Source organism: Arvicanthis niloticus, chromosome 6 (assembly GCF_011762505.2).
Source record: "Arvicanthis niloticus isolate mArvNil1 chromosome 6, mArvNil1.pat.X, whole genome shotgun sequence".
NCBI lineage: Eukaryota > Metazoa > Chordata > Mammalia > Rodentia > Muridae > Arvicanthis > Arvicanthis niloticus.
In genome coordinates, this window is record NC_047663.1 from 32,196,076 (window position 1) to 32,204,937 (window position 8,862).

Below are 8,862 nucleotides of genomic sequence, written 5' to 3' on the forward strand. Positions count from 1 at the left end.
TTAGTTCATTCACATCCATGCTAGAGGATGAATCAAGCCTGGAGCTGGGCACATGTAAATTTGTCTATTCTGTTGTGTATTTCCATTGTAGAAAAATATTCATTGCATAAGAAGCAAAAGCAAAAGAAGAAGAAGAAAAAAGATAGAAACCAATAGTTAAAATGAGTTTTATTCTATTTTTTTTAAGTTATGAAAGTAGAGGATGAAGAAATACACACATAAGCCAACAATCAGCTGTGCTTCAGGGAGCCTTGGCTGGCACCCAGAAGCTGCTCCCAGGGCAGGCAGTTCTGGCTGTGCCACAATCCTACCGAGGCTGGAGACAGTAGGGAGAAAAGAAATACCTTGAATACCTTGGCATCACCAATGCAGGAAATGGGTCTGTGTCACTCAGCTGGTGGCATCATTGCCTTTGCTGGGGAGGGCAAAGGTTCAAGAGCCACACAAGAAATGTGGCAGCTTCCCAAAGCTGATGCTTGTTTGCATTGTCATGGAAGGTGGAGAGCACTGTGAAGTGGAAAGGGGACTCTCTTCCATAGCCACAACCGCCTCTAGAACACTTTCATTACTTCTCAAAGAAATTCCCAAATCATAAACCAATTCTCTCCAGCCAGTCACTTTGTCCTTCCAGCTCTAGGAAGCCACTAATCCAGTTTCGGCTTCTATGGATTTGTTAATTCAAAATGTTTCCTAAAAATTGAATAATGAATCTTTTTAGACATCCTACTATTCACTCATGGAGCCTTGCAGAAGATCCTGTATCTAGTGGACATTTTAGCAAGGTAGTTGCATTAGTTGGCGACCATTTTAGGATCAGGATAACCCATGAGTAAGAAATTGGACAATCCTAAAGGAAAGCACCCCCACTCCAGTACCCGGTGTATGGTAATGACCTTGATATTATCAGAATGGAAGGATGGCCTGAGCTTCATGGCCTCTTGTACTTTTAGTCTATTTCATGATATAATCTGGGCACCATACACTTAACAAATCAGAAATCGATTCCTTAAGAGAATGGAGTTTTCTCACGAGCTGGCACATCATGCTGTGTGTTAACAGGCAATAACACTAAAATGCACTAAAGACCATGTAATTTATTCCCAACATGCTGTTATTCTTTCCAACGCATTAGCTTTGGAGCAGAATGTTTGCTAAATGTTGTCTTTATTTCCAATGCTTGGGGTAAAGACCATATGCAACCAATGACTGAGAGATAATTGGCCACTTTACAGTTCCAACCTCAAATGAACTCCCCCGTCTGGGTTGATTTCCTGGTAAAAAGATCCTGTTTTAATAAAATGTGAAAGCTGCAAGGAGGATGGAGGTACAAATCCCAGTATGTCCTGTTAGATAAATGACCAGGAGAAATAGTTCTCAAACTCATGCTTGTAGACAGAGTTAACAGAAACCCCAGGGGGTGGGGGATAAAACACTGGTTTAACTTTCAAGTTTAAATGAAAATAACATGTGTGTCTAACAGCTCAAGGTGTGCCAAGGCTTGGAGAGAAATTGGCAAGGATGAATACCAAGAGTTTTGGGAGGCCATTAAGCATTATCAAACTGCTTCTGCCCTATGAATCTTTGCTTGGAAGAAGGAGCAAAAGGTGTCCTTTCTAAGGCTCTGTCCCAGTGTCACAACCAATGACCCACCAAATTCCCTCTGCATGTGAGCTGTCACCAATGTAAGAAATAGGACTGTGTCTCTCAGGTGGCATCCTTACCTTTGCCTGAGAGGCCAAAGGTTCAAGAACCACACCACAAATGTGGCAGTTCCCCAAAGCTGATGCTTGTTTTACATTGTCATAGAAGTTGGGGAGCAGTTTGTACTGGAGAGGGGACTCTCTTCAATAGCCACAGCCAACTCTAGAACATTTTTATTACTTCCCAAAGAAATCCCACAATCTTCAACCAACATTGTTGGTTCATTGACACTGAGCAGGCATTTGGGGTAGCAGTTAAACTACTACTTTGTCTAGTAGTTGAAGAAATGAATGACTCGTGCTCTAAGCCCAAAAGTGGTCACAGGTCTTGACAGTGGGTCTCTAGATAGGGAAAAGAAGGTCAAGTTTTCCAATAAGCCAGGAGAAGCTTTTGGTGAGTGGCTCTTGGAAAGCCCTTAGTGTCTTTTTTACATTATCATCTTGTCCAAGGTCAATGTCAGTCACCTGGCAACACTGGGTTGTGCTTTGTAGTGTCGAAGAGTGGTTGTATTGTCTTAAGCTCACATCACACCCAAATCCCCGGGTTTTAGGGTGTGGTCTTCCTAGAAAGGAGGGAATGTATTCTAGAGAGTTCAATGGATTACTCAAGAAATGCTAGGCAAGAGCCATGGGCGTGCTGTAAACAAAACTCCAGGACAGTGTTAAAGAGCTGATACCTTGAGAGTGCTCATAAATTATCAGTGATTGGCTACTGGGTAGAAGGTGGGGGTGGAGAAAATAGATCTGCAAGTGCTGTGGTGCTTGTATCATAGAGTATGGAGAAGAAGAGCCTAGGGGAGGGATCTAAAAGTCTTTCCATGAGAAACAAACATTAAGTGGGGTCCTAAAGTAAGAGCAGGCAGTGGGCAGTTGGAGGATGGACAATGTTTGAAAGAGGTGGCTTGGTTGAGGCTGAGAGCTCAGTCTGTGAAATGCAGAGAAGTGAAGACAGTATGATGGTTCAGTGTGTCTTGGAGGGTTGGGTGTGTATACCTTTCTAAAGAAGAAACCAGACAAAATGTCAAGGGTCGGGTTCATAGGGGTCTTGTATTGGACATGAACTAAGATGTGCCTCACCAGCTCCTCTTGATGACTGACAGCTTGGACTGAGTTCTCTCTCACCATTTGTAACCATATAAAAGGGTCGTTTTTTTCAGCTCCCAAATTGGCCAATCTGACATCAATTCCTGTCTTAGCCACCTAACACGTATGCAGCCCTGGCCATAACCCTTGGCCATATAGAGCCCCTTTCTGATTTTTTTCTTCTTTCAAAGGGGGCAGGGGAGATATTTATGGGGTTATTTTAAGTATTCTCAGGCTCAAGCAAGAATGATGCCTTGCATAAAAATGTGCTCATAAAATATTTGTGGAATCCAACCGGGTACAAGAGCAAAAAGGAAATTCTACTGTCTGAAAAACAACCTTCAGCTTTCCAAATACCAGTAGCTGCCAAAGCAGTCTAGGACACCTGGAAAGAGGAGAAAAAGGGATGTGAGCCCTGAAGAAGAGTGCCAGGAGGCCATGCACCCCAGAACCAGGAAAATGTATGCTAGCAAGGAAGATCAAAGTGTAGGTGTGTGCCTTATGCCAGAACAAGGGCACTGCTGGGGCAGAGGGTGGCCAGAAGGGAGGAGATGACAGGGACTTTGATCACAGGTCGCTTCAGGAATGCTTAGCAGCTGGTGGCTTTTCGTCCTGTTATCCTGGTGTCCTACCAGGCATTGAAAGGATTTTTTTTTTTTTTTTTGGTATGTGTGTGATAGAAATGACAGCCATTTTCAGCAAAAGCATTTAACAAATATGGAGAAAGGAACTCGCGCTTAACCTGATCAGGAGCATGAACAACCCACAGGCAACATGGAGTGAAATGATGAACTACTAAATGTGTGTGTCCTAAAGTAAAGAATGACATAAAGATGTCTTCGCTTACTCTGTCTATTCAAAGTGATGCCAGAGGGATTAGAGAGATGGCTTGGCTCATAAACGCTAGGCTCATAATCAAAACCTCAAAATGGTACCAGATATACTAGACACGATAATTATGCAAGAAACAAAGAGCATCCAGACTGCAAAGGAATAAGCAAAATGGTTTGTCGTCAGAAAATGTTGTCCTGTACACACACACACACACACACACACACACACACACACACACACGGATCTGTTCAAAAGAAGAGCAAAGGTTGGAAGCTGCTCAGTTCTTGATCCCAAACCTTGCTACAGGCAGTAATCAACCTAACATTCTAATGGCACAGGACAGATATATAAATAAATAAAATAGAATTGAGTGTCAGAAAGTAAATTATCTCAGTTATCATCAGTTGATTTTTCCACAAATGGGGTCAAGAAACCTCAATAGGGAAAAAAATACTAGTTTTGGCCAATGGCGCAGGATACCTGGATCTCCACATGCCAACTAATAAAGTTGGACCCATCTCTTTTGTCACACACAAAAGTGACTCAGATTGGATCAGTGTTCTAAATGCAAGAGCAAAACCCACGGGACCCTGAGAGGAGATGGAGGAAATCTCAGGGCATGGGATTTGACAATGATTTCTTAGATATGGCACCCGGAACACACCAAGCATGAGGGGAACTCGATACTCAGCCAAATCTCATAACATTTGTGCTTCAAAGACTGCCTTAATAAAAGTGAAAAGATAGCAGCTTGTTAACTCTCTGGTCTTGCTGCTAGAGAACAATACCACAGTGTGGTAATAAATAAACAGGGAGGGGGCAGACTTTCTTGTCACAGTGTGCATGCTGAGAGCCTCTGACAACAATGTCCTCAGAGTCAGGGTCTGGGAAGTGCTTCTTTATGTTCCTAAGATGACACCTTGTTGTTGTGTGCAAAACAGAAAGCCAGGAGAGACTGAAAATTCCCTCACACCTCTTTTAAAAGAGGTTAATGTCACTCATGAGGGCCCCACTCTGATGACTCAATCACTCCCTTAGCGTTCCCACCTCTGAAAACTGTCACACTGCTGACTAAGTTTCAGCATGTGAATTATAAAAATTCTTGTGGGACACATTGAGACCACAGCAGGGCCTGTAGCCAAAATCGATAAAGAACATCCTAACTATGAAGTGGAAGCCAACAATCCAATTAAAAGTGACAAAGAATTGAATAGATATTGCTTTGAAGGAGATGTGCAAATGAACACAGACAGATATGATCCAGGTCAGTAGCTATGAGGGAAACGCAGAGTGTAACTCTAAAGTCACTTCACACCCATGAGGAGAGCTGTAGCAAAACACAGTGTCTGACAACTGATGAACATGGAGAAGTTGAGACCCTTATACATGGTTCAGAAGAATATAAAACAAGGCAAACACTTTCAGGAAAACACATGGTATTTTCTTTAAAAGATTAAACAAGAAGTTGGTAGAAATCTAGTTTAGGTATGTCTAAATTTAGACCAAAAGGTCTAAATCTGCACACTTAGCACAGCATTTTATTGTTGTTGTTCTAGCTGAATAATGTCAACAGCACCAAGTTCCAATGATTGGTAAGTAAACTGCGGTATATCCGTACAATGGAACATCATGTGGTAATAAAAAGAAATAAATGCTATGTGTTACATATATGAAACTGAAAATTTTTCATTGATTGAAAGTCAGACAAATTGGCAGAGACCAACTTTATAGGAGCCCAGTACTGGAAATGAAATTGATTACATCACTGCACTTAGATGAAATGTTAGAATGCAAATCCATAAAGACAAAAGAGTCTATTAGTGATTGCGTAGGACTTAAAGGGAAAGAGACTGATTGAGGATGGCCATGAAGTTTTGTTTAGGGACCATAAGATAGTTGAAACTTCTTCTTGTATGTGTGGCAATGCTTGCTTAACTCTGAACATACTAACAACTACTGGGTTGAAATGGGTAAGTTGTATGTTGTGAGTTCTATCTCATAAAACTGCTATATAAAATATATAAAATATATAAAAAATAATGATACCGAAGGCAAGGGTTACAGCTCAGTGGTAGAGCACTACCCATCAGCTGAAACTAAGGGACCATTCAATCCACAGTACAATGATAACACTGACCCTCTTGGACTGATTGCTTTGTAAGACCAGGCACTATGCTGAGATAGATAATCTTACCAGAAACTATACAAGAGCCAAGAAAGTTCATTTTCTGTATTCACAAGGGAAAGCCTTAGTTAAGAGGTGGCGAGGAGCTGGGTTTGATAGTGCTTTTAAACCCATCACTCTTGGGGGTAGCAGCAGGCACATCTCTGTGCCTTTGAAGCCAGCCTGGTCTACAGAACAGTTTCAGGATAGTCAAGGCTATGTAGAGAGATAGTCTGGCTCAAAAAGAGTTATGTGTAGAACATCTCTTAGTGAGATCTGAGATTATACAATTGGTGGGCTGAGATCATAAAGCAGAAGCTAGGATTTTGATCCAGTTCTGGCTCACTTTGAGTTTTGGAAGGTTCCTACACAATGATCTTGATTAGATCTTTTCCAGACCTCTTATGTTCTCACTCCGGGACATTCACAATACTGGCCTGATCTTAGTCTTGGCCCTATTTGCTGCCAAGCACCAAGAAACTAAAATGTGAGAAAAGTGTTGGATCCATGAAGATTAGGTCTCACCAAGGAAAGTTTGGATGCATTTGGGGAAAGTACCCCTAGAGAAGATAGGTTCTGATTTCTGTTTGGGCTCAACATCTAAGGGAACAGGAGGAACAAGGACCATAAATGAAAAAGCACACATTTCTGGAGATTTGACTGAGCTTGACAGAGTCATATCTTAACTGTGGTCCCTATTCCAACCAAGTAATGAGCACCTACAATGACTCAGGATTGAATAAAGCTAGTGGCATGATTGCATTTTATGGAAAGTGTCACAGTGATACCCTTTGTCACTTTTATCCTTGGAGTACTAACTGTGCACAGGGCTATGTTCATGGGGGCATTGACAAAAAAGTCAGGGGACAGAATGTAGCCACAGCAGGAAGTGATATTCCTTCTCATCTGTTTTGTGTGATAGAGAGCAAAGGCTAGAGGGTCATGTCCTATGTCTGTTCTAACCTCATTATTTTGTGATTCCAGAAAATTCTATGTCCTCAGTTATTCTCACCCATTGGTCTTTCCACTGAATTCTTTTCTATCAAAGCAGAACCAAATGGGGTGTTTAAGTTCAGAGATCTCCTCCAGTTGTCAGCCCATCCTTCACTCTTTACTGTGCTAAGTGGAAGGGATAGAAAAACAGTGGTAAAGCTAGAGAGAAGAGCTGAGCTCCTGATGAAATAGGCACAAGGCTTCATAAGAGGAAATGTTTGACATTCTCATCCCATAAATCATGAATGCACCCTTTGATTTACAAGAGCTATTGAGGATTCAGTATAGTCTATGCATCTCAAACCAGAAGCAAACAGACAGATTTCCTTCCTTTCCTGTTGCTCACATTCTATTGGATAACATGACATTTGGAGGATAGCATGTTATATAACCATGGCTGTTTTTCTCCCTGGTGCTGGGGTCCCAGGCTCACCCATGCCAAGCAAGTGCTCTCACTTTGATCTACATCCTCTGGCCTAGCATCTTCAAATTCTAAAATGTGCAAAAGTTTAGTTGTTTAGCTGGTTAAGAGTACAATTAAGATTTTTCTCTCATAATTTCTCTTCACTTTTACCCCATGACTACAAATATATATTTTATTTTGGTATAAAGCTTCTCATTGACTATGGTACTGCCATTCTGGAAAGGAGCCATTGTCTTTGTGGTTTGCTTTGATGTCCTGCAATTAAAATTAAATTTTCTAAGAAGGAGGGAAATAAGATTACTCTTTTAAAAATATTTACTCTAAAATTATAAAATATGAAATATAATAAAAATAAAAGAGATTACAAAACAATTATATTAAGACAGACCCAAATATTCCTCTTCAGAATTCTTTTATTTTTCCTGTATCATCTATGAGTTTGTGGGGTGTGTGTGTGTGTGTGTTTGTTCAAATTCAAATTCATAGGGAATGGTAAATTTGAAAGTACAGAGAAATTAGAAATTGAAGAAAAACTAACTAACTTGCAGTCTTGGATTTTTCCTTCAAAATAAAAATATGGCTTGTAACCTCCTCATCTCTCCCTGTCAGTATTGTATGTGAATTCAGTTCTAGTGGATTCTGATCCAGGTCAGAGAAGATACTACTTGGTATATAACACAGATATGCCAAGAGACATTACTTTGGGGACTGGAGAGTAAAGTTTCAATAAAGAAAATGCTTGTCACACAAACATGAGGACTTGAGTTTGAATGCCTAGTACCCATGTGAAAAGCAGTGGCAGCAGAGACCTCTGACCTCAGTGTTGGGGAGGCAGAGACACCAGGATCCCTGATGCTCAGTAGCTACCTTGTCTATAGTTTCCTTGTCTAGGCAAATCAAAGAGCTTCAGGTTCAGTGAGAGACCAAGCCTCAAAGAAGGTGTAGAGTGATTGAGAAATGTGCACACATATGCACACTTGCATACACACACACACACACACACACACACACACACACACACACACACACGAGACACAAATTTTTAAATTCTATGTTTATCTCAGCCTTGCTTTCACTGTTGTTGCATCTGCAGCTGGTCACAACTGCTTCTCTAGCTGTAGACTCATCTTCCCTCAAGCATTTCTGAATGAAAATGGACAGTGTACCATGGTTCTGCATTCTTGACTGGTTTGCTAACTCCATTTACCAGACCCAAGACTCAGTGGATGACAAAGGGATTTCCAAGCAAACTGCTGGCAATTAGCTCTGAGAACTACTGGTGATGTTGATGACCTTGGTGTCCAGAATAAATGTGGGCCCAGCTTCCTTCTCCTGCCTAGTTTCCCTATATCTACTCAGTCTACAGAACAAAACTACCTCCCAGGAGTCTCCTCCAACTGAACAGTTAACTTAACCAAGTACACTAGCCCTCTTTCTGGAGATTATATATATATATATCTCCATCATGCTGGACTGTACTGTAGACAGCAATGCAAAGTTTCTAAAGGTCCATCCTCAAACTCTTGACTATCAGTAATTGAATCTTCTTCACAGTGAGAGGAGGACATTTGTCAATATCTATTAGAATTCTAAATATTCTCCAGGTGGATTGGGCCCTAGCTATAGAGATAGATAGATCTGGGCCCAGTCCTCTGAAAGAAGTC